Source organism: Ursus americanus, chromosome 30 (assembly GCF_024610735.1).
Source record: "Ursus americanus isolate L20-20 chromosome 30, mUrsAme1.1.p, whole genome shotgun sequence".
Taxonomy (NCBI): domain Eukaryota; kingdom Metazoa; phylum Chordata; class Mammalia; order Carnivora; family Ursidae; genus Ursus; species Ursus americanus.
In genome coordinates, this window is record NC_142156.1 from 14,624,836 (window position 1) to 14,648,559 (window position 23,724).

The following is a 23,724-nucleotide window of genomic DNA, read 5'->3' on the forward strand; positions in this document are numbered from 1 at the left end:
GCTTTTATAAAAGAGGGTTGCTGGAGGGGAGGGAGGTGGGGGGACGGGGTGACTGGATGATGGGCATTAAGGAGGGCACGTGATGTGATGAGCACTGGGTGTTATAGGCAACTCATGAATCATTGAACACGACATCACAAACGATGTACTCTGTGTTGGCTAATTGAATTTAAATAAATTAAAGAAATAAAAAGAAAGGGAGACCCCAGAGAGCCCCCTCATCCGTCCCACCGTGTGATGAAAGAACGAGAAGTCTGCATCCCGGAAGGGGGTCCTCACCTGACCATGCTGGCATCCCGTCTCAGACTTCCGGCCCCCAGGACCATGAGCTATAAAATTATACTGTTTATAAGCCACCAAGCTACCCAGTCCATTCTATTTTGTTACAGAGTGCAAAGGGACTAAGATCGAGCCCAACAAAGACATTAGGTGTTTAATTTTTTAAAATGTTGATATGCTTTGTAAGGATGACTTTTCTCATTCAAAAAGGCTTAATTTGAATGTATTATCACTTTAGGGGGCTTGGACCACCGGCACCTGTAGGAAATGTGGTCGGGGGCAGTTGACGAGTCACTGCCAGACTGAGGAGTTGGGGTTCCTGGCTCCAAGGCATCTCAGGACAGTCCTTCATGTCCAAAAGGGTCAGCGATGGCTGGACGGAGAGCGTAGCTCATTGGACAGTGGAATTCCAAGTGCCCCCAGAGGGAAGGGGGCAAACTTGTTTTGACGTGCCCTGGGGCAGATCAAAGGGGTTGTTCGTGACCGGCGTTAGGCTGTGCTCCCTGCCAAATCTTTTCCAATTAGGGCAAACGAAATCTCTGCTCATTTGGCGAACCAAAGCAGAACAAGGGTCCCTAATGATTCTTTTGAAAGGCCACAGTGATGCAATTAAATTGGTATAAACTTCCTGACAGTTGGGATTTGCCCTGTTACAGCAAGAGCCATAGGATGTTCATTTTGACCAAGAAATTTGACAGCCATGAGTTTATCCTGAGGAAATGAGACAGGACGTGTGCACGATTTGCACGTGAAAGAGGTTCATGGGAGCATGACTTGCAAGGGTGCGAAGGAAAAGGGCTAGTGTCTAACGTAAGGGGTTGGCTAAGTCATGATACTTTTATAAGATGAAGAAAAGCAGCCATTGTAAAACTAGGTCGTAGAAGAATAATTAAGGACCAACACCTTTTAATGACATACTGTGAAATGACAGAGACAGGTTTTAAAATAGAATTGGACTATAATTTTCTAAAAAAGATTTTAGACAGAGAGGGCGCGTGCCTGCGTGTGCCTGGGCGAGCAGAGGGGAGGGGCAGAGGGAGAGGGAGAGAGAAGGTCAAGTAGATTCTGCTGACCTCGGTCAGCAGAGGTCGCAAGGCTCGATCTCATGACCCTGAGACCACAACCCTCCGATCACGACCTGAGGCAAAACCAAGAGTCGGATGCTTACCTGACGGTGCTCCCTAGGTGCCCCTGGACTATAATTTTTTTAAAGCACGATCACAAAACAAGACTCTGGAAATCGACACATCGCAACGTTGGAAGTCGTCTGCAATAAAGAGTTGATTGTGTTCGATACCGGCTTCCTGCCTTTCTGCTCTTCTGCATTTCCACGGTCTACTGTGAGTCAAAGAAATACGCCCTCTGGTTGCTTATGTTGTAGTGTGAAAATGACTGGAGGGTTCTCAGCGCTGCAAAAATCCTTAGCTAGATTGAAACTTTTTTTGGAAAAATTATTTTGCCATCTCATGGACGTGGCAGGGGGGCGTTTTGTTACCCAGAAGTATAAGCTATTCTCCCCAGGTCACCCAGCAAACCTGTAAAAGGGATGTAGAATTAGAAAGTCTGGTCTGTGCTCTTAAAATAACACGTGCTACTGTGAGCTGGGGCAGCATTCAAAATTTTTTGTATCAATTAAAAATAAAACCATGTCCCGGTCTCCCCTTCCCTCTCTCTACCCTCCCATTGTTCCAAAAATACCTTAGGAAGCTCACGTTTTCTTGCAATTCTATTTTCTTTCAGTTCTGGCAAAGGTAGCTAGCTAGCGAGAATCACGTTTTGTCATCTGTGCCCCTCTCCTTCTCTTTTCCTGTTCCTTCCCTCTCTCTTTCCTGTGTATTTAGGTTTCTGATAAATTGTATTGTTTGCATCCCAGACGAGTAAAATGTTGCCTCCTATTCTTGCCCTTTGCCCAGTTCCTACCTCCATCCTCCCAAAGTCACCTCTGTTCTTTGTTTCTTCTATATTCTTCCAAAGTTTCTTTATGCATCTACAAATAAATATGCATATAAAACCCTCATTTCCCCCATTTTACACAAAAGTAGTAAATTATATACATAGTCTTTGAATGTAGCTTTTTCCACATAAGTTATCTTGCATATCTTCCCTTGTTGGCACATAAGGAACTTTCTAGTTCTTTCTGATCATGGTAGAACGTTCCCCTTATGGATGGCTACACCGGTCACCCACTGATGGACACGTGGGTTCTTTCGAATCCCTGACACAGATCACTTTGTGTGCAAGTAAATCTACAGGGTACATTTCTGGTGGTGTAGCTGCTGAGCCCAAGGGCATGCGCACTTGTCCTTTTGATCCGTATTTCTAGATGGGATGTGCATCGGCGACGTACGTTGGTTCAAGTGCTGTGGAAGGACCTCGGAGTCTTTGGAGTCGAGAAATCCACACGTGATACAGTGAGACCCTATAGAACAGTAGGGACGAGAAGGGGGAGCGTTGGCAGTGAGAGTAGGAGAAAGGCAGGGGTGAGGTTGGACAATTGACGTACCTTTGGAGATCCACGCCCTTGACGCTGAGCGTCTTTCTTGCGGACGCACAGAAGACACAATTAGCGTTGCTTTTCGAGAACACAGCTCACACTAGGAGCGAAACTCCCATGACCCGGATACATATCTCCCCTCTGCCTCAGGCTCGTCCCCATTGACAGCACACAGGCCACTGGCTTTTACTCAGATCAGGAGGGAACTCGTGTCCCCACGGCTGGACAGTGGCTTCTCTGCTCCCTGAAGGGTGACAAATGAATTTCCTTCCAGTGGAGCCTGTTGTTCTCCCGGCGCCTTTTCATTGAACCTTAAAAATCAACAATATATTAAATTAAATATAATTTTTGCATTGATCAGGGATGCAACCTTGTTCTCTCCACGCCTTCTCCCCACGCTTGCTCACATGAATTTAGGACTGTAAAAAAAAAAAAAAAAAAAAGACCACTCTGTGCTCCTGAGGACCCCAGCAGAAATTCACCAAAAACAATTTTTTTTTTTTACACCAAACTTCCATTTGGGGATAATTTCAGGTTTGTAGAAAAGTTGCAAAGATAGTGCAGAGAGTCTCCAGAGACCTCTCGCCCAGTTTCGGTTTTCCAGAATGTTACGGTTTTACTTTCCCATAAAATGGTACACGGCACACCTGACATCTGTCAAGACTAAGGTGTGTTACTATGAACTACACTCCAGACTTCCTTCCGCTCTGACCCGTTTGCCCTCTGAGGTCCTTCTGTGCCAGGATGGAATACCGGATCCCACACTGAGAGTTTCTTGGTCTTTCCGCGGCGTGGCGTGGCCCCGAGGGTGCGCACCGTCTGGTCAGGTGCTTTGGAGAATGCCCTCCCTTGGAGCTGGATGGTTTGGCCACGATGTTCCTGCATCATGGGATGTGGGAAAGACGCCCACAGAAATGTAAGGTCCTTGCTGTGACATCCTATCGGGGGCACCTGCCATGGGAAGATTTTGAGCCGTCACCAAGCAGAACATTTTCCTACCCTTTCCATCTGAAGAATCGGGATCCAAATCTCAGTCCCGAGTAGATACAAATTATACAATAGTTAACACTCACCCAGTTCTTTCTGTGAGCTGGACAACGCGCCGAGGGCTTTCCCTGCATTATCTCATTTAAAACTCGTGATCCTCTGAAGTGGGTGTGCTTATTGCCCCCCATCTTTACACATGGGAAAACTGAGGCCCAGAGAGGTCAGGTCCCATACCTGGGGTCACACAGCTGATGAGTAGCAAAGCGAGATCAGAATCCTAGGCAGTGTGAGCCCCGGACCCACCATACTGTGCTGCCCTCGGCTCCTGTGTGGGGGAGGTGCTTTGCAGAGCGGTCGGCACAAACAGAACTTGAAAACGGCTGGTAACATCACCATCTCAGAGTCTGACATTTACTGCGTTGTCTTAGCCAAGGGATTATTCTCGGAGCCAAATGCGAATGGTCTTGCCCGCGTCTGGCCGGGCGGGCTGGCGGTCTGCCCTGCTTCACCCCAACTTCCCAGCAAGTCCCTATTCTCCTCTGCCCTCCAGGTGGACTCGGCCAGGGGGGAGGCTGGCAGAGGAGTCCAAGGAGGGAGGAGCGGGAGGTGAGGGCATTTATTCCCCCTCTCCGTCTGCTCTGGCTGGCTGCATCCATCCTGGAAGGCCGGCTCCTGCCAGCAGCCCCCTCCCCCAGGGTGCTCTCTGCACCTCCACACCCCTACTTCCTCCTTCAGGCCTCGGGGTGCGTATGGGCTTCCTGTGCTGCTGTAACAGACTCTACAAATGGGCTCACCTCACAACGTAGGTCTGTTATCTCACAATTCGGGAGGTCGGAAGTCCAAAATCAGCTTCAGGCTGCCGGAGGCTCTGGGGGAGAATTGGTTCCCTTACCTCATCCAGCTTTCTGGGGTTGCCTGCCTTCCTCGGCTCCTGGCCTCTTCTGTCAGCTGCAAAGTGTATCAGCTCCACTTCAGATCACATCTTCTCTCTTTGACCTTGACCCTCCTGCCTCCCTCTTATAAGGAGCCTTGTGATCAATCGCACTGGGCTCACCAGATAATCCCCTCATCCCAGGATCCTTACCTCAATCCCACCTGCAAAGTCTGTTTTACCATGTAAGCTAATGTAGTCACAGGTTCTGGGAATTAGGACACGGACATTTGGGGGGCCGTTACTCCGTCTGCCACAGAAGGAGGGTGTAGAGATCCCTTCCTGTCTGTCATTGTCCCTGAGATACCAGGCAATGAATGTTGACCGTAGCATTCCCGGCTTGGTGTTTCTAACCCTCATTTGAGAAATGAAGAAACTGGAGTGTGTCGAGTTTCTAAAGGGACACCAAACTAGTTAATAGTTGAGACAGGACTTGAAACTAGAGCTGATTCCTACCTGCTACACACATGCTTTTGCTGCTATTATTATTATTATTATTTTTTAAAGATTTTATTTATTTATTTGACAGAGAGACAGCCAGCGAGAGAGGGAACACAAGCAGGGGGAATGGGAGAGGAAGAAGCAGGCTCCTAGCGGAGGAGCCTGATGTGGGGCTCGATCCCACAACACCGGGATCACGCCCTGAGCCGAAGGCAGACGCTTAACGACTGAGCCACCCAGGCGCCCCTGCTGCTATTATTATTAATAATTATTTCCAGTACCCACTATGCACTAAGTGACAGAGTTTCCTATCCATTCACCAAAAAAAAATCCATTCCCTCTTCTTTCTCTAGCTCTCCTGGACTACGTGTCCCAGCCGCCCTTGCACATGTCATGTGACTGATTTTCAGCCAATGGCATGTGAGTGTGAATTCTTGGTCCAGGCTTTCAAGAAGAAAGCGTGGCTCCTCTACCTTCTTCTGTTCTCTACTGCCAGCATTTTGAATTTAAAAAAGACAGCGAGAGAGAAAGAGAGAGAGACCCAAAGGAAAGGCAGCACAACAAAGGAAAGAGCCTGGGTCCTTGAGTCCATGTATGATCACGTGTGGAAGGAGAGATGAATGAAAAAGTCAGGAATCCTCAGAGTTTGCCTTAAAGGATGTGTAGGATCTGAATGGGTGGGAATCTTTGGGAAGGTAGTTAGGCTCACAACCGGTGAGTTCAGACGGCATTAGGCTCGGCTCCTCCTCTTTCTGTCTCTGTAACTTGGATCAAGTGGCTTCACCTCTTTGAGCCTCTTGGGACAATAATGGAACTTGCTCTGCAGGGAGAATTAAACAGGATGATGCACGTGAAGTATTTGGGTCCAGACGCTGAGAGCAGGCTTACTAAATGGGCACTGTTGTCGTGATTAATGTCAATCAAAATTGCTCAAGAATGGAGAAGAATACTATGGTGGGGAAAAAGAGCCTTGTGGCTTCAGGTCCCTGGACAGGTCCCCAGAGACCGGTGTCACAACAGCTGAGACACCTAACAGGGAGATATTGGAACTGGTGACTCATGCTTGGACTATTATAAGAACCTCTTAATTATCCTCTCCCCTTCCCTCATCCATCTTCACACCTCTGCTAGACTTGTCATCTGAAAACAGTGTTTATCCTGTCATTCCCTGATGACACCCATTCAGTGCCCATCCTGTTTACATGGGCAAGTCCAAGAGCCCTCACTTCATGTTCGGATCATGTTCTGTGGACACACTGGACTTCCAGACACTTGTTGGAAATGCAGCTTCTGGGGCCCCCACCGTAGCTACTGAACAGAACATTTGGGGGCCCCAGGAATCTACGTATGTGAGAATCACTGCTTCAAGGCTGTCTAGTTTGCCCTCCCCCTGCCCTTTAGCCCTTCTGAATGTATTGCCCTATTGCCCCCCAACACAAACCCCACTACTGAGCCACAAAAGTCGACTTGCTTTTTAGCAACGCACCGTAGGACTTTGCAACCAGATAATAGGAGACATTTTTTTAAAGCCCTTGCTATGTGCCAGTTTCTGTATTTAAATTTTCTCATTACACTCTACCTGGGTGGTACGCGCCATTTTTGTCCCCGTTTTATAGATAAGGAAACGAAGGCCCAGAGAGTCTTCATGGTGGTCCAGGGTCCTATACTGGGAGGTGATGGAGTTGGGATATGACCCAGTTTGGGCAGAGTCCAGGGCTGCGGAGCGTGGCCTCTGCCGGATACCACCTCTCCCTGAACCGTGCCCTGTCCTTCCTGTCCCTTCAGCTTCTTGGGTTCCTCTTCTTTCTCATGTCCCCTTGGAAGCTTTCCTGGACCACCCAAGGGTGAGGGTTCCCACGTGCCAGGCAGGACTGCACGGATAAAACTGGGAGTCACAGGGGAAGCTGGAATCAAGAAAGATCAGGAAAGCTAACTGATACAGTTGTGCACTGAAGAAGGAGGTAGAGTCTTCCAGAAGTAGGCCTGGGAACCAGAGGGTGTGGCAACTCTGACAATACTGGGCGAGGCAGGTCTCAGGGGGAGAATCTCCCCATATTAAAGTGACCAGGCAGGATCTGGAGTCGGACTGCCTGGTTGCAAATTAGGGCTCTGTCTCGGGGCTGACACTGATCAAGCACTCATTATGGGCTCAAACACTTGCAGCAAATAACTAAACATTCTGGGCTTCTTTGTTCCTTCGTCCCTAAAATGGGAACTTACTTATTCAGCGGGGAGGGAGGGAGCCCTTCCTGGGAGGCAGGCCCTCCTCTGGAGCTGGAGAAGACAATGCCAGCAGCTAGGTCCTAAAGTTTGTGTTTGCATTCAATGGCTTAATACATAAAACAAACAAAAACAAAAACAAAACATAAAGAAACTGGCCCTTAAAAAGCTTTTAATTAATGCTATTTATTAGGATTATTTATTTCGATGTTATACTTCAATTTGGGAAAAGCTTGCCAACATAATTGCCAGGTAAGGTTACCAGGTTCATATCTTGCTAGCTGTCTGTTATCAACTAATTCAGGCCCCTCCACCTATCTTTGCAAATAAAGTTTTATTGGAACACAGCCACTGTAACCCTTTGCATATTGTCTATGGCTGCTTTCTCCTTACGATAGCAGAGTTGTGCAATTATGACAGATACTGTATGGCCCACCAGGCCTGAAATATTTACTATCTGGGCCTGTGTAAAAAAAAAAAAAATTGCAGACCCTCGGACAGACTCACAGAAGACACAGGGTGAGGGTTACTTATGTTTTCTCTCTTTATTGTTGTATTTGGCCTCTAACCTTTCTCCCATCCTCCGCAAATATTATGGTTAGCAATGATATTTCCATACAGGAATAATCCTAAGTTCTTTTCTATAGGGAGGTTTATGGTACAGTGTGAATTCTAGATGGATTAAATTTCCCCCAGGTGACTATCAGAGGAGAAAGACCCCGGATCATAGGTTAATTCCCATAAAATGAGAAATCTCTATGCAACAGATTCCTTAAATTCCCTCTGTTGCTCTCATTACATGATGAAAAACCCAGTCCCGTTCTTTTATTAAGCACGGAGCTAAACAGATTTTCTTTAGGTGTATTATAAGGAAACAGATCACATTTCCTTTTTTCCTCCTATCTTAACAGCTGGAAAATTTTGAATAGCCAGATTTGGATGTGAACTTTAATAGCGTGGTTAAAAGTAAGTTTAGGGGTCAGATCACTCCAAGTTCAAATGCTGCCGTGGTCACTCGCTGGCTGTGTGGCCTTGGTCAAGCGATTAACATCTCTGGGCCTTTCTTACTTATAAAATGGAGATGAAGGCATCTGCCTTATGAGGTTATTGTGAGAATTAGTGGGATAGTGGGATGAAACAATAATAAATGAATGAGAAATAGCATCTAGTCTCTTGCTGTGAGTCGGCACAATCCCAAATATCAAACCGATTCAGCCCCAGGGCGGACGTTCTCCTTCTCTATCAATGATCTGGTCGCTGTCGTGCCCTCGGGGCAGGGTCTGTATTTTACTGAACTTTACATACCAGGGCTCTGTGCCCAGCACTTAGAAAACCTTCCGTCAGGCTTGTTGACCTGACCGAACTGGGGCTGCGAGATCGTTCAGACGAACATAGACAGGACCAGACAGGGGCTAGAAACATCTCCCCACTCCTGGCTTCCCCCTGCTAGTCCAGAAGGTTCAAGCAATTGTAAATGGATGCTCCCTGCTGAGCCTCCAGCTGCATTACACCAGTCCCTCTCTGCCTAGACCCCTGATACCTCCCGCTCAGGGAACATCTGCCTCAGATCCCCCAGGAGCCTTCTCCTCGCCCAAGAATCAGTGAATCTGCATGTTTGTAGCCTGGAAATATTGATTTCAGGCCTCTGTTGAATCACATTCCCTCCCAAACTCCTCCCTCTGTCATCCCCCCTCATCATGGTGCACTGAGCACTTTCTAGAAGGTTCTGACACAGACTTTTAATTTGGGCAGGAGCTGGGGCCGGGGGAGCTGGGGCCCAGGGAGGTGGGGGCCGGTGTATGGGGCAAAGAGGTGGTAGAAGAAGATAAATTCCCCTTCACATAACAATCAGAGGAAGACAGTCCCAAACAGTGGCCAGACCATCCTCACAGGCAATGATGACAGCCGTTTCGAAGTTATCACACCCCGGCACTATATTAAGGCCCTGAGATTACAGTGTGGTTCATTAGAGGAACATCTGTTGGAAATCAGCACGGAGAGGCCAGATATGATTGCTAAAAAAGCCTGGCGAGGGGAAGGGGGGAGGCGGGCTGAGACAGACCACTTCTCTGCAGGAGGGAGATGTCCAAAGAGGCATCATGTTTTGGGCTCTTCTGTGGCTCGCCTTCCCCCTCTGCCCTGGAACCAAGGATCTCAACGTAAGCGGGGTCAGAAGCATACATCAGGAAGCGTTTTCAAGAGCCAGAAGTCAATCTAAGTAATGGGAAAAGTAAGAGCCATCGCTAATTAGTACTTCCCATGTGCTCAGCCCTGGGGTATGTCTGCATACACAGTATCTCACTTAATCTTCGCACTGACCCTGGGAGTGCGTACTATTGTTATCCCATTTACAGCTCAGGGAACTGAAGATCCGAGAAGTCCAGGGACTTGCACAAGGTCATGCGTCTAGTGGTTGATGGATGGGGGATCAGCTGTTTTGTTTCATCCAGACAGCAGGGCTTTCAGCGCTGACCAGGGGATGGTCTCGGGCAAACCCGGAAGGAGCTTGAGTTGCAGTCGGCATCGGTCTGATGTTGAAGGTCAAGTTCTTATTCATTCTGCTACACCGTTTCCTCCATCCTCTGCCCCCGCATTCCGTCATGCATTCACTGTCATTGCAAAAGTACTTGCTGAGCACCTACTATGTGCCAGGTGCTGTTCTAGGCATCAGGGGACACAGCAGTAAAGAAGACGAGCCAAGATCCCTGCCATGGAGGAGGGGACAAGATAGTGGCTCCCTTGTTATAATTGGTGGGTATCCAAATAGGCTTTCAATTTTCCCAGGACGATGGAAGGATCATTCTAGAATTTTCTGCCTGCATACTTCAGAGAAGGGTCTGGAACAACCTCCAGAAGGGGGACATGTGCAGAAGACTCATTAACTCTATCACGGTGCCTCTTCAGTCTAGACATAGGATGGCCAAAGGGGCATTGCGGTCAAAGTGCGCACAATCAGGAGGGTTATAAATAGGGAAAGTCAGACTTCGCTGAATTCCTGTGTCTCGGAACCAGGAGAGGCCTTGCCGTTCAAAGGTTTGAGCCGAGCATCAGTAAGATACTTGCTCAGTGGGACAGTAGAAGGGGTGTGGAATTTAGAACCAGCTAGACCCGTGTTCAAACCTGCCACTTTCTGGTTGGGTGATCTTGTGCACATCCTTTCACTTCTCAATTTTTGTTTCCTGTAAAGTGAGGAGGTGGGCAGTACGGATTTCTCCAAGGCTTCTGCTGGGAGTGCATTAAAACACGTAATAAGTCAGCTCATCGATGAAATTGAAATATCACTTCCGTCTCTTTTCTCTGTCATTTTTGATGAATGGAGGCTTTTTATAGCATTATTATGGTCCATGCACTGTTCCAAAGACTTACAAATATTAACTCGTTTAATCCTCCTGATGTCCCTAGGCTATGAGGATTCTCCCAGATAGGGACACTGAGGCAAGAAAAGGCGAATGAACTCACCCCGACTTCGCAGCTAGTCAGTGGAGGAGCTGGGGCCTGGACCCAGGGTAGGGTGGATTCCAGTATAGGTTAAGGAGGATTTAAATCAAGCCACAGGGAAAACGTCCCACATGTGGCTATTGAGAGCATCCAAAGCCAAAGGCATGACTAGCATCTGGGCTGCTGGAGAGAGAGAGCAGGAGTGGGGACTCATAGGGGAGAGGCCAGAGGGTAAGATGGAGCCTCGTGACATTAGCAGATTTCGGCCCAGGCTTCGGGAAGGCACAACCACAGGGGCCGGAGTAGTCCCAACATGTCCTCCTAAGCCCTCCTTCCCCGCTGCATCTGCTTGTGTCCTTGACGCTGCCCTCCTGGTGGGAGAGACTTTCTGCCAAGGGTTGGGGTAGGTATAGAAGGACACACCTGTCCCTTTATAAATTGGGTCCTTTGCATATTTGACCGTGGAAGGCAGCACTGTTCATAATTACATCAAGGTAGCAGCATGACCTGGGAGCTCAGGGTCACTCTGCTTATAAACAGCACCTGGAACTAAATACTTGCAGGAGCTGCTCCTTGGGCCCAGGTGAAAAGCATTTGGGTGGAAAGCAGCCAGCCAATGGGCAGCCGCCACGGCACCAAGGCTAGAGTCAAAAGGACCGCCCCTGGCCCCACCTTTCCTTCTGAGTCTGCTGTCCTTTCCGGGGTGGGGGGGCTAGACGTGCTGCTTTTATTTCTTCCAAACCAGGGACACCTTATGGGGTTTTATTCTTTTGGGGGGGGGGTGTTGCTGGTTAGGCTTTCTTTCTACCTCTTGAAATTTTCTACGTTCTTAAAACGTTCTAGATTCTGGGCAAATCCACTGTTGTTTTCCTACCTGGGGGAGGAAGGAAGAACAGTAATGAAGTCAGAGGCAGGAAGAATGTGTGGAAGCCGGGGGCCTAGAGCTGTCTCCCCCGCCATGGAAGCCTGCCAACCTTTGCTCCTTGGCCTGGGGCTGCCGCAGGGCTGTGGAGGGGAGGTGGGGAAGGAAGGGAGCGGAGCTGTTTGTCCGGGAACCCACTAGGTGAAAGCTGGTCCTTCCTCTTCTGTGAATCTTCTAAGAAGTTATTTCTCTGCCTCCCAGAGCTTTGTCTCTTGCAAACACACTATGCACGGGCAGGACCCAAGCCTTGGGGGGCTCCCTGTGGGGTGTGTTGACCACAATAGAGGGAAACGGGGTGACAAGGATGGGGTCTGCTAGCAGGGCTCTCTAGCAGAAGGCATGCTCTGTGCCCCTGCAGGGCCCCCCACTCTCTTAACCCAGCTTGGCCAGTGCGGGGGGGGCTCCTCCACCCCGGCTGCAGGGGGCTCCTGGGGGCTCCCGGCTGGCCGCTGCAGACTTCTCAAGGACCCGGGGCTCTGAAAGTCCACCGCCTGGGGGTGGGGAAGGGGACGCGCGGGTTCCTTACCTGCAGCTCTGCTTCTAACAGCGGCGAGCAGAACTCAGACGGGTTAAAAGCTACCTGGGTGTTGTCCCTGATTGGGGGGGTGGGGGGGGAAGAAGAGGCTTTCATGGTAGCTGCAACCTTGCCATGTTCTGTTTTCCTAGGCATTTCTCAACTCACAAATGACTGTGACAACTAAGGCTAGAAAGGGTGTGCGGAGCACGGCTGCAAACCCCACGGAATTCTGAGTCCATGCAATGGGGGGGGGGGGGGTGAAGTGTAGGGGTTCCGGAGCCAGACTGCCGGAGCTTGAGTCTCGGCCCTGCTGTCTCCTGGGGACCTTAAGCAAGTTGCTTAACCTCTCTGTACGTCTATTTCTCCACTGTTAAACTGGCATAATACGTAGTCCTAAGGTCATGTAAGCTAAGTGGGTATCCTGTTCAAATGACCCACTCTTTGCATTAGAACAAGGCGGAGGTTAGAAAAACTGACTCCAAGAGCTACTCCGGGGAAAAGCAGCGCTTTCCGAAGGGTTGAGCCTCAAATCGGCAGGTGGCTCTCCTACTTTCTCCCAGGCAGATTCAGGTGGAGAGCCCTCCTTGCTCGGGAAGCACATCACCTTCTGGTGGCAACAGCTAGCCCAGCTTGACGTCCCAAACATCCCTACATTGCTTCTCCTGCCTCTTGCCTGAACCCTGCCCCGTGGACGCTGGGAAGGGGGGACGCAGGCATGCCTGGTAGCCCGGACAGCTGCGCGTTCTCCCTGAGCCCCACGCGGATCACGCAGAGATCAAGACCACATGGGTCAAGTGGGAGCCTCCCTTTCTTCCCAAACTTACCCTGTGTTTTGGCAGTGCTTCTGGAAGAGACCCTGGTTCCACCGGGCCACCCTCTTACACAGCTCTGCTTTCTTAAGCTCTCGTGCCGTGAGTAGTAAGTCCGGGCCCCCGGGGGTAGAGGCGTGCCTCTCGCCCGGTCTCTCGTCCCGCCTGGTTAACATCAAGTGGGAGGCTTACCTGGTGCTCCTAGGGTACCAGCTCCTGCTGAGCTGAAGCAGAATCTTAAAGAAGGGGGGGTTGATGACCGGCTTAACTCCACTGCAGTGAGGTTCTCAATCCTACTGAAGCATCCTTTGGGACCTCCTCAGCAACTTCTCTCCTGTTCTGACTTACTCTACCCACACCCCACAGCCACGCCCTCTACATCCCCGATCTCCTCCTTGGAATTGGGTTCGTGTGAACACATGCAGCACAACTAGTGTGTACAACGTAAACACACGGTCATGGCATCCTGCCGCAGCCTCCACCAGGTTTCATCCGGGACTCCTTGCCCGACTGCTGGTCTGGTTTGTTGCCCGTCTTTGCTAGGGGGGTCAGGCCCTAGCAAGTGCCTACCACATCTTGTTCTCCCGGTGGTGGGCAGCTGTGCCCCCAAAGAGGGCGTCTAGCTGCTTATGCTGCACTGCCAGATGTGAGGTGTAGGAAGGGGGAGGTCCGCGGGGACGAGTCCTTAGCCTGTGCTGTGAAGGGCATATGGGGCACGCCAACCCCAGGAGGCCTGGCCCATTTTGTGTTGATGAGACAGGAGGACCTACCTCCCCAGTTCCAATGCCCTGCAAGCTCACGGTCTCCCCTCCCTGTGGGACCATGCAGCCTACTGAGGTCTTCCTTACTGGTACATTTAGCCTTCTAGAAGGCCACCTGTCACTGCCCCAGCTATGGGAAGTGTCCTTAACAATGCAAAATCCTACTTCCCTTTGGCATCGTGGCTCCCACAAGACTTGCCCGTCATATTGCTGGTACCCCATGGGTCTGTGTCATAACTTGCACTCCCCTGAAAGTCAAGACCTCAGGACAGGCAGGTAGCTTGCTAAGCTGATCCTGGGAGTGGCAAGAAAGGAACAAAACCAGTGTGTACGGAGGTGACTTCTTTGAGCCTCTGGGGCCACCGTACCTGGCAGAGGGGTCTATCCCAGGTATGCAAAGCAGGCCACTGGTTCATTGGCTCCGATCTCCCATTGGGCGGTGTGGGGGGGGAGAAGAGTCTGGGCTTGAACTTGGCTGCACTGGCAAGGGACACGTGCATCCGTGGGGCGAGCTGTGCCTTGAGCAGAGAGTAAAGCTGGGTTCGTGGCAAGACCCCACACCTGCCTAAAACTGCCCATCTTTGGCACACCTGAGGCTGGGAGAGACTCAGGGTGAGCAGCGGGGGCCATGTGTCTGCTACGCTAGCTGACTTTGCTCTCTGACCACCCCTTTCTCCCCCCCCCCCACCACTGGGCTGTGAGTTCCTTTAGGTCAAGAATAGCCCTGTTCATCGAGGCTGTCCGTCAATGGCTGGCATGAGACTTCCAAGTGGCAACCCTGAGGTTAAGCTTCAGACTCCAGACGAGTGATCACGGGGCCCGTACATGTATGCACGGGGAGGTAGGGGGAGAGTCAAGGCCACAGATCTTGGTGCCCCGTCCTCTGTCCTTCCTGCAAGAACAGGCTATGAACCGACCTAAGCCTTTCCTGCACGGCCCTCAGGATGGTTTGATTCCTAACCTGCCTGTGATCCCTCAAAGGCTACGCTTCCAAGTGCATTCTAGAGCTCCAGCTTTCACCGAAGCCCTCGTGTGTGTTGACCCTGCTAGTCCAGCCGTCCAATCACTCAGGGCTGGGGACGCAGGGCAGGTGACTTAGGACTCTGGTCACAACTGACCAGAGTGGTCCCATGAACCAGGGACCCCAGAGGCTGTGCTAACAGATGATGTGACTTGGTGTGAGGAGCATAACGAGGGCGAGTGGTGGTTGCTATGTCTCCCACCCCCCTCCTCCTGGACTGGGGGTTACCTGAGTGACTGAGGACCCTGGCAGTTGGCGTTGAAAGCCCATGCCGATGAGGTGGTGAAGCTGTGCTGGGCGACCTGCTGGCAGTTAGGGGGGAACTTTCTAGGTGGGAAAACCAATACTCGTAGGTTGGATGACACTCAGCAATGTATGGCCCCTAGGAACGCATCCGTTCTTGGACTCCAGACTGCGTACGGTCCTTAGACAAGCCAATCTCCAGGCACAGTAGCCTTGGAAACCCAGACAGACTCGGGCGCTGGGCTCAGCGTGGGCATAAGGCAGAGCTGGGAGGACAGGTGGCTGACCTGCGCCGTCTCTCCTGACCATCACCCACGTTTCTGATGGGACCCACATGGATGTGATCTGGAGGTACAGTTCACAGCACCCCATTGGGAGTCCCAGGTCAGCCCCCATGCTTGTGCGTGTTAGGGGAAACCTGGCCAGTCCCTTTTCCTCGCCTGACTGGATGGCCGGCCAGCACTTCCGTGTGAGCATTTAGCATGTGCTTACGTACTGTTCTGCCTCCCAGTCGGCACACTTGCCACCAAGTCGAAACTTAAGCTGGGCTCTGAGCTCCAAGTTCATAGTGTACCTTCGACTTCAAAATCTCAGGTTCCACAAAAATCTAGATCTGCCCCGTGGGGACTGCACGCTCCATGGATCCTTCTCACCCAGGCAACTAGGTACTATCCTCACCTTTGTTAAATGAGTAAAAAGTTCGAGGAGGAACCCACTTGCCGTGGGTCCCAAGACTCTGCCCAGGTGTGGGTTAGAACTTGGTTTGGAGGACTCCAGTAAGTCGAGCTGACCTATTCCTCGTATCTTTTCATCCTGCTGGGCTCTAGGCAGGGGATAACTGACTGCCAACATTAGTTCTGGGATTCATCCTGCCTCTGCCATCTCGGTACATAGGACAAGCAATGGGCTTCTCCTGTGAGCCACTCAGTGTGTCCCCTAGAGATTCTGATGTGGGGACTTGGCTGCCTCTAATGCATTCCCACCTACTCGGTTACCTCTTCTCCCCAGCCCCAATGCCCCCTCTCCCCACCCCCGGCCCAAAGAACTTGGCAACTTCAATACCTTGTTTCAGCTAATTCCCACGGCTATGGCTCCGTACTAGTCGTAAGGTTGGGCACGGCTTCAGGCTGTTTCCAGCAGTTAGTGGCTTTGATCGCCCTCCGTGGCACTGTATAAATCAGGGCAGGTGGATGGGGGGGGCAGAGCTCAGGTGCCATCACAGCCCTGAAGGCTTTTGCCCATCACCTCTTTGTGGCAATCAGGGGCCCTGGGCAGGGTGTCTCAGGTCCTGGAGGAGGCAACCCCGTGGAAAGCTGGAACATTGGCGGTTCAGGGTTGAAGACTCTCACTGATGGCATCATGGTGGGTGTCTAGGAGAGGCTGACCACTTCAAGTCCCTACTAGAATCCATACCAGCTTGGAGGGATCATGGGCCTGTTTTCGAAACTCAAGTGTTCTCTTGCTCCTAGACCTCTGAAAAGGTTCTGTTTCCCAAGCCGGTATCACCAGGGATTGAAGTCAAGTTTAAAAAAACCAAAATTGCCATCTAGGTACTAAAGGGAATAAGATAATTTGGACTGTAACCACTTGAGACATGCCAGGCATTTAAACCAATCCCAAGGGACACCCTAGAGTCCCTGTAAACTTGGACTCCAATTCTGCCATCTATTCTGGCCTTTCATTTGCATTTGACTTAAGACAATACCTGCTGTAGGACCAGAACTTTCAAGGGGAAAGGGCAAATCTCCACCTGATGAATTTCAGTAACCTGTAAAACTGTCTCGACCAAAGGCTTGGAGAGGAACAGACTGCAACCTCTCTGCCGAGATGATACTTGATCCTGAATGGTCCTCCCTGCAAGGTGGTCACATGCCTGAGGCTTTCTAACTCTTCCGGGATAAAGTACTAAAAACCAACTTGGAGAATGCCCTACACCAGCACAATCCTATGCTGTCCATCCAGTGTGATTCCAGCCCCTGCCCTTGAACCCAGCATGGGGTGCGCTGGCAATTTCAGATCTGGTAGTCCGTGAAGGCTCTGGCAAGGAACATCTGTCCAGATGCCTCCGAATTGACAGAGTCCACAAAAACTTCCCTTCAAGGCGAAACAGCCAGTGCAAAGGTCCTGAGGTAGTGGCGAGTTGCACAAACAAGACTGGAGCATAAGGAGAATGGGCTTGGTGGCAGTGGCTAGAACACGAATACACAGGTGGGCAGGAGTCCGAGTCTGTAGGACCACGATGATGGTGATGATGATGATATGGAATTTGAGCTTCATCCCAAAGATGTGAAAGCATCAGCAGTCCAAAGCTTGTGAGCGATGTGTGCTTTGTCAAGCACTGGGGGATGTCTAAGTAAGACCTGGGTGTATCCACTGGGAAGCTCTTCCAGTTATCCAGGTGAGGTGGGATGTAAATCAAAATGGTAGCATTGGAGCGGCACAATGAAGTGGGCTGGGGATTGAAGTGGTGGCAGGATTTGCTAGAGGACTGGATAGCGGGTAGGAAGGGGAGCAAGCGATCAAGACTCTAATTCCCAGTGCATGAGCGAAGCAGAAGGTAGCAGCATGGACAGGGACCCGAGAGTGAAGGGTAGGGGACGCAGGCTGAGTGGTGCTGGTGGGGCTGAGCCCCTGACGGGGCTAGTTCCCCAGGAGTAGGAACTAGGGATTCCTTGAACTAGTTCCCGTCCAAGCTGGGGATCTCCAGTGTCTCTGGAAGAGGCAGGAGGAACGGGGCGCGTAGGTGCCATAGGCAGGGGTGAGGTCACCATACCACAGCGGTCCACAAGAATGAGCAAAAGCCTCACCAGGGAAGAGGTGAGGAAAGGGAGCTAATAACTAAAACGTCCCCTCCCGAGGACTGCAGAGTTCGAGGAACAAAGATCTGTAATGGCAAAACCAGGCGCCCAAATGCCTACTAGACACGCAGTCAAGGCTACATTTCAACTCCCAGAAGCCAATCTTGACCCAGCGAGTGACAACGCTCTAACACCAAGCCAGCCCTAAGTCGAGATAAGGCTGGAAAGACCTGGGAGGCTTTGCTGATCTCCCCTACTGTTCTCCACTTTCCAAGCCATCTTTTATGAGCACGGATGCCTTTTTACAGCCTACTAGAAATGAGCTCAACCCTCGCCCTCGGCAGAAACGTCTAAGCAGCCCTGCCGATCACGGAAAGCATGATCCACACTCAGTTGCCTCCGGGTACATGAGTCACCACTCCTGTTGTCGTGAAACTAATGGCTTTTCCAAAGCCACTTCTGAAGGCGCCGGAGCTAGTTAAACTAACTAGTTTCAACTGCTCTGGACATTTCTAGCTGTTCTGGGAACAGTCCCTGGAAACCTCTTCAAGTCTTAACAGTTAAAAAGATGAGTGTTGGGAGGGTCCTTGGATCACTTAGCCTGACTGCGCACTTTGTGCAGATGGGGGGGAAACTGAGGCCTGCCTGAGCGAGGACTGCAGACCAGATCCTGCCTCTCCTCCTCCTCCCCTTTGTTCACTCCGCCCTCTACCTACCGACCGAAGGTGGAGGCCAGGGCGGGGCGGGGGGGGGGGGCGTCTGATGAAATCTCTGCTTCAATTGATTCATCGATGCCTTTGAGTAACTCAGCTCGCATTAGCGATAAATAATGCATGCCCCAGCGCGAGGTCTGGCGTGGCATTGATTGAGAACCAGGGGAAGGTTGGGGCAGCTGTCAGTGCGATGTGAAGTGTGGTCTAGGAATCGAAATGACTCCACTAGACCAGACAAGAGCCTGTGTGCTTGGGCTTCGGCAAAGACGGTCTGCAGTGCCAGAGAAGTCCAATGAACTTTCTTTGAGCCTCGACCTCCGGCCCTTCCTCTAAGCCCTGCTCTAGTGCCTCACTGTAGACCTCCATAAAGCGGCACCTGCTTTCCTATCCTTCCAGAACTTCTTGAGTACATGCCACGTGCCAGCTGCTGGGAGAGGGTCCAGCTTGATCTAACTGGGGTAGGGGGCAGGGAGAGGGATAAACAAGACTGTTACCTTTCAGGCTTCGGTGGGTCCCTCTTCCGGGAGAAAGCCTATGGGCCCTCATGCTACAAGAGCTCCGTTCTGGAAAGTCAGGTGAGTTTGGAGGCCTTCCAAACAGAGGGTAGGGTTTGGCCGGCTGGAGCAGAGCCTAAGGCAATGAGAGGCCGATGTCTGCTGGGGAGGAGAGCCGGGGCTGCCCGCCACAGGGTCTTGCAAAGGTGTTTACTGCACTGTAGTCTACCTAGAAAGTCTACTGCACTGTAGTCTACCTACCCCTTCCCGAATCCCCCTTGGAATCGACTGAGGCCGATCCTGCACTGGGGTTTTCTTCCCGAGTGGGCTCCCCGCTGGAGGATGACCCCCTCGCTTGGTCTTGCCAGCATTTTAGCCCAGAGCAGGAACACGCCGGTGGAAGCCAGGCGGTCAAGCATGAGATCCTGCGGGGTTTCTAGGCTGGAGGGGAGACCCTCAGAGGTGGCTGAACTCCAGGTGGGGTCAGAGCATGCCCCCCCTTCTCTGGAATGGAAGGAATGTTCTTAGGATAGCAGGAAATCTTGAAGTCCTGTGCACCCACTGCGTTCGTCTTGGAGTCTAACTTCCACATGAGTCCAAATGCAGAAATGAGCAGGCTTGGCTGGTCTTAAGGGCTTAAGAGTTCTACAATAGCAAGAAATCGGAGGCCCTGGCTTGCTGAAGATGCGTGCCAGGCAGTGTTCGGTGGCTTCTTAAAGGTATTTTCCGTCTCGATGTTGGGCTTGTGAAGCCCTGTCTTCACCCCCAGGAGGCTGGCCTGCCTTCCCTAGTCTAAGGGGGCACCAAGGATGAAATGTTAGAATAAGCTTAGCACAGCAGGTGAATTCCACCCTCTGAAAGCTCTTCTGCAGAAAGCGCACACCCCTCCCTCCAAGGGAAGCAGCTCAAAGCCCCTGGCCTACGGTAGACACTCCTCAAATACCTGGCCTCTTCTCCCGGGTTAGGGACTATCTCTTCCCGGGGGGATCCGTTTGAGAGCTAGACAGAGGCTCAGATTCCTGTCTAACGGGGGAGAACTGGCATCCGTGGGGGTGACTCTGGCTCAGACTGGAGAGAGCTGTGGACCTCCCAGGATGCAGTCTACGTGACTCAGGTCTCCGAACAGATGGACAACAGGATTGCAAATGGATCTTCTGTTTGGATGTTGGTTGATGGAGGCCTTCTAACCTTGGTGGAATGAAGGGACGCCCCTCGTCCCTGGTCTAGTAAGACTTGCTAACCATCTGAAGCCTCTGGCGGTGGCTTGAATGTCTAACAGAAAGTGGTAGAGACGGAGTTGTACCATCCGGCAGGCATTACTTCAAGGGGGGAGGCCCCTAATCCCCACAGCAAGCTTCGGCGCCCTGTAGTGCTCGTCTGCATTCGGTCACAGCACTCGGGACAGCTGTGGCTACCCAGGGACTCAGCGTGAGCCCTCTGCATCACCCCAGCTGGCAGCTTGAAGATACCTCTACTCGCTTACAGTAGTGTAGGCGCTGCCCGGCCCAGTGGGGCTGCTCCGGTCTCCCAAGGCTGAAATCAAGGAGTCAGATGGGCTGCGGTCTCTTCTGGACACTGGGGGCAGATCTGCTTCCCAGCACATTCCCAAGGGTATAATCCAGTTCCTTGCAGTGGAAGATGGAGACCTCTTTCTTGCACGAGGTCTGCTGAGGGCCACTCGGCTCCCAGAGGCCGCCTGTATCCCTTGCCACGTGGCCCCCCCCATCTTCATGCTGGCAACCGTGTCTTGTGAATCTGTCTTGTCTTCAAATTTGGGTCTGGAACTTCTAGACCCACATTCAAGGGGCTTGTGTGACTAGGTCAGGCCCCCCGGGATGATCACCTCTTGCCACACTGGACCGATACTAGGTGTGAGCTCTCCTACGCACATCCCTCCCCCCCTCCCTCCCACCCCCATGCCAGGGGTTAGACGGGCATGTGCATACGGGTGACTGTCTTGGGCCATCTTGGGGTGCTGCCCACCACCACTAAGTCTCCCGATCCTCTGCTAGACATGCTCAAGGACTGGTCTTGCCTCCCTTGCTGTCCTCACACCTATGACCGAGCTGCGGCAGAGGAGAGGTGGGCACTTCTGGGACTTTGAGTCTCTGGCTCGGGAACCAAGGCTGTTCTTCTAGACTTATCTATGCCTTCCTGTTGATACAGCCTTTAAACGAGGACCAGAAAGTAACCCCGACCACACACCCTGATTTACTTGAGAGGGCTGCCTTGTGAGATTTTACTTAAAAACGACCCAAAACACAATCTGCATCCTCCCTTCAGTTTTGTATGTTGTCCCGAAAGCCTTTGCGAAAGTCCCACTTGAACTGGTGTTGCTATTACCGCCATTGTCCACACCTTCTAGGGGCAATGACAGGCCTGGGCTTCCCTGACCTCCATCCCTTTGCAGCATGTGGCCGTAAGAATAACTCCGCTTAAAGGCTACTTGGAAGGAGCCCAGGGTTTTCCTTTTGAGCACAGCCTGTAGTGCTTTTGCTGGTGAAAATCTCTACATTGGGTGAGTGCTGCCCCCTTTGGGTCAGAGGGAGTAGTTTTCATGCTGGCCTTAGGTTCACCTGAATGGGGTCAGGAATGCCAAGTGCTAACACCTCCTTTCATCCTCTTCGGGGATCAGTGCTATGTCCCTTGGTGTCTGCCCTCCCCCACCAAAAACTAGGTCCTACCCATTCCTCCCCACCCAACCCCCCATGTTCCTAGGGGATTAGTTTGAAGGCCACGGGAAGTGCTGGAGCGAAGGCCGGGAAATCCACCCAAATTTCAGTCCTGAGCCCTACTTTTCCCTGAGTGTGTAGAACAGTGAGAAGTTGCTGACTCCTGCCCGCAGCAAAGCTGCCCCCATTCCTCCTGGACCATTGCTAATTCATTAGTTTGGTCCACCACGAACTTGTACACGGATGTGGGATCCTGGGCATGTGGTGGTCTCGGGCGGCTACAAGCAGAACTGCAGGTCAGCACCTGGGCTAGTCCCTCCGCTCTGCTCAGGTGGGTCTGCTGGCATAGTAGCTCCGTGGGTCAGCCTGGGAGCGTCCTGTTCCGTCTCCCTCTAGAAATCTCCAGTGGGAGTAGAAGGGAACCAGGATATAGGAGTTCCTATCTTGACCCAAGTTCCGTGAGGGTAAAGGATGGAGAGTAGAAGGTCAAGGACAAAAGCAAGGCTGTCTCCAGTTCCTGGATCAAAGTTTTGGGACTGTGCTTTCGGGAGGAGACCTGGACCCTCCGACATGAGTTGCAGCCTGGGTTTTGTTACCGACCGCTGTCTTCACCTGAGTCATTTAAACTCTTGAGACTTGCTCCCTGGTCAAAGGGATGAATGTCTACCTTCAGGCCTTTGGGGACGATGCACTGTGGGTGGCAGTGGTTAGCTGCCAGGTGGACAAAGTCTTCTGAGTCCGGCTAACCTAAGGCTCTCCAGCCTTAAGGGGAGAAAGTTAACTTCTTCCCGGGGGCTTCAAGCTTCTCCCTTGGAATGTTGCCTGTGTATGGGTCCTCCTTCAGCCCTTCGGAGACCTTGCTATCCTGATATGCCGCAGGTCACCGTGTCTCTTTGGGGGTGGGGACTCTAGGAGGTGACCGTGTCAGATGCTTGAGGGTTGACAGCAGCAAGGCACATCCCATGTTCTTTCCAGGCCTTCAGCCGTTCGGAGATCATGAAAGCTGTTGCAGAATGTAATGACGAAGTCTGGCCCTTCTGGGCACTGCATACTCCCAAAGGATCCATTCGAGTTTGGCTGCTGCTCTTAGAGCCACACTTACACCTCAATATTAGAGCTACAGGGTCTCTGAGGCAGAAAGTTACCAAATAATCGGGCTGGAATCAAATCTGGGTTAATACCAAATCTAGAGCCTGGCGTTCCTCAGCCTTTGAGATGTGCACTCCTTATTTGATAAAACGTCTGTAGATCAGAATAGAAAAATGTGTCCCAAGTCTCCTTGAACTGAAGCCTGGGTGTAGTAGAGTGGGTAATACACTCAACAAATAACAAGATGCCTGCTATGCTCTAGAGACCATTGCATGAATAATCAGTGAAGGAGGGAGTCCCTGCCCGCATGGAACATTCTAGATCAATATGCAGAATAAATTGGATAGCAGTACAGCCTATGAGGGGGGAAAATGAAGCAGAAAAAAGGATAAAGAACATAAGGCAAACTTGCACTTGATGTCTAGCCAAGATCTTGTGTAAACTAACCATGTCTGTTCTCTGATCTGCAAAACCATTTTTCAGAGGAGTACATGGAGTCTACAACTGAACTGTGCAGTATGAAAAAAGTTGACACCAAGGGAGTTTGAGGGAAATACTACCCTTCTGGAGGTTCACCTCCATGTTAGCATATGAAAAGCTCTGATAAGGCCTGCAAAAGAACACCTAAGGCTTTGTAAACCTGCCCTCAGACCTAGTAGCCACAAACCTGTGGGGTAATAGTAGAACCAGGGTCTTGTGGATCAACTTGGGAAACGTTCACCTAACCTACAAAATGAGAAGAGAGGAGATGAGAACGTAGAGTTAACTCCTGTCCCGTTCGAGGTCTTTGACCATAACCTTCTCCCGATCAAATGATCATCTTTAAACCTATGACTGAGGACTAGTTTAAGGGGAAGGGGCCACCTTGTGTTCGTGACTTTTTCACCCCAGTGTC

The 23,724-nt window shown here is 51.3% G+C and overlaps 1 pseudogene; it reads right to left on the reverse strand.

Moving 5' to 3' along the window:
- The window catches only part of LOC123778485 (small ribosomal subunit protein eS1-like), a 97,802-nt pseudogene extending 82,172 nt beyond the window's left edge, over positions 1-15,630 (reverse strand).
- Between the last annotated feature and the right edge of the window lie 8,094 nt (positions 15,631-23,724).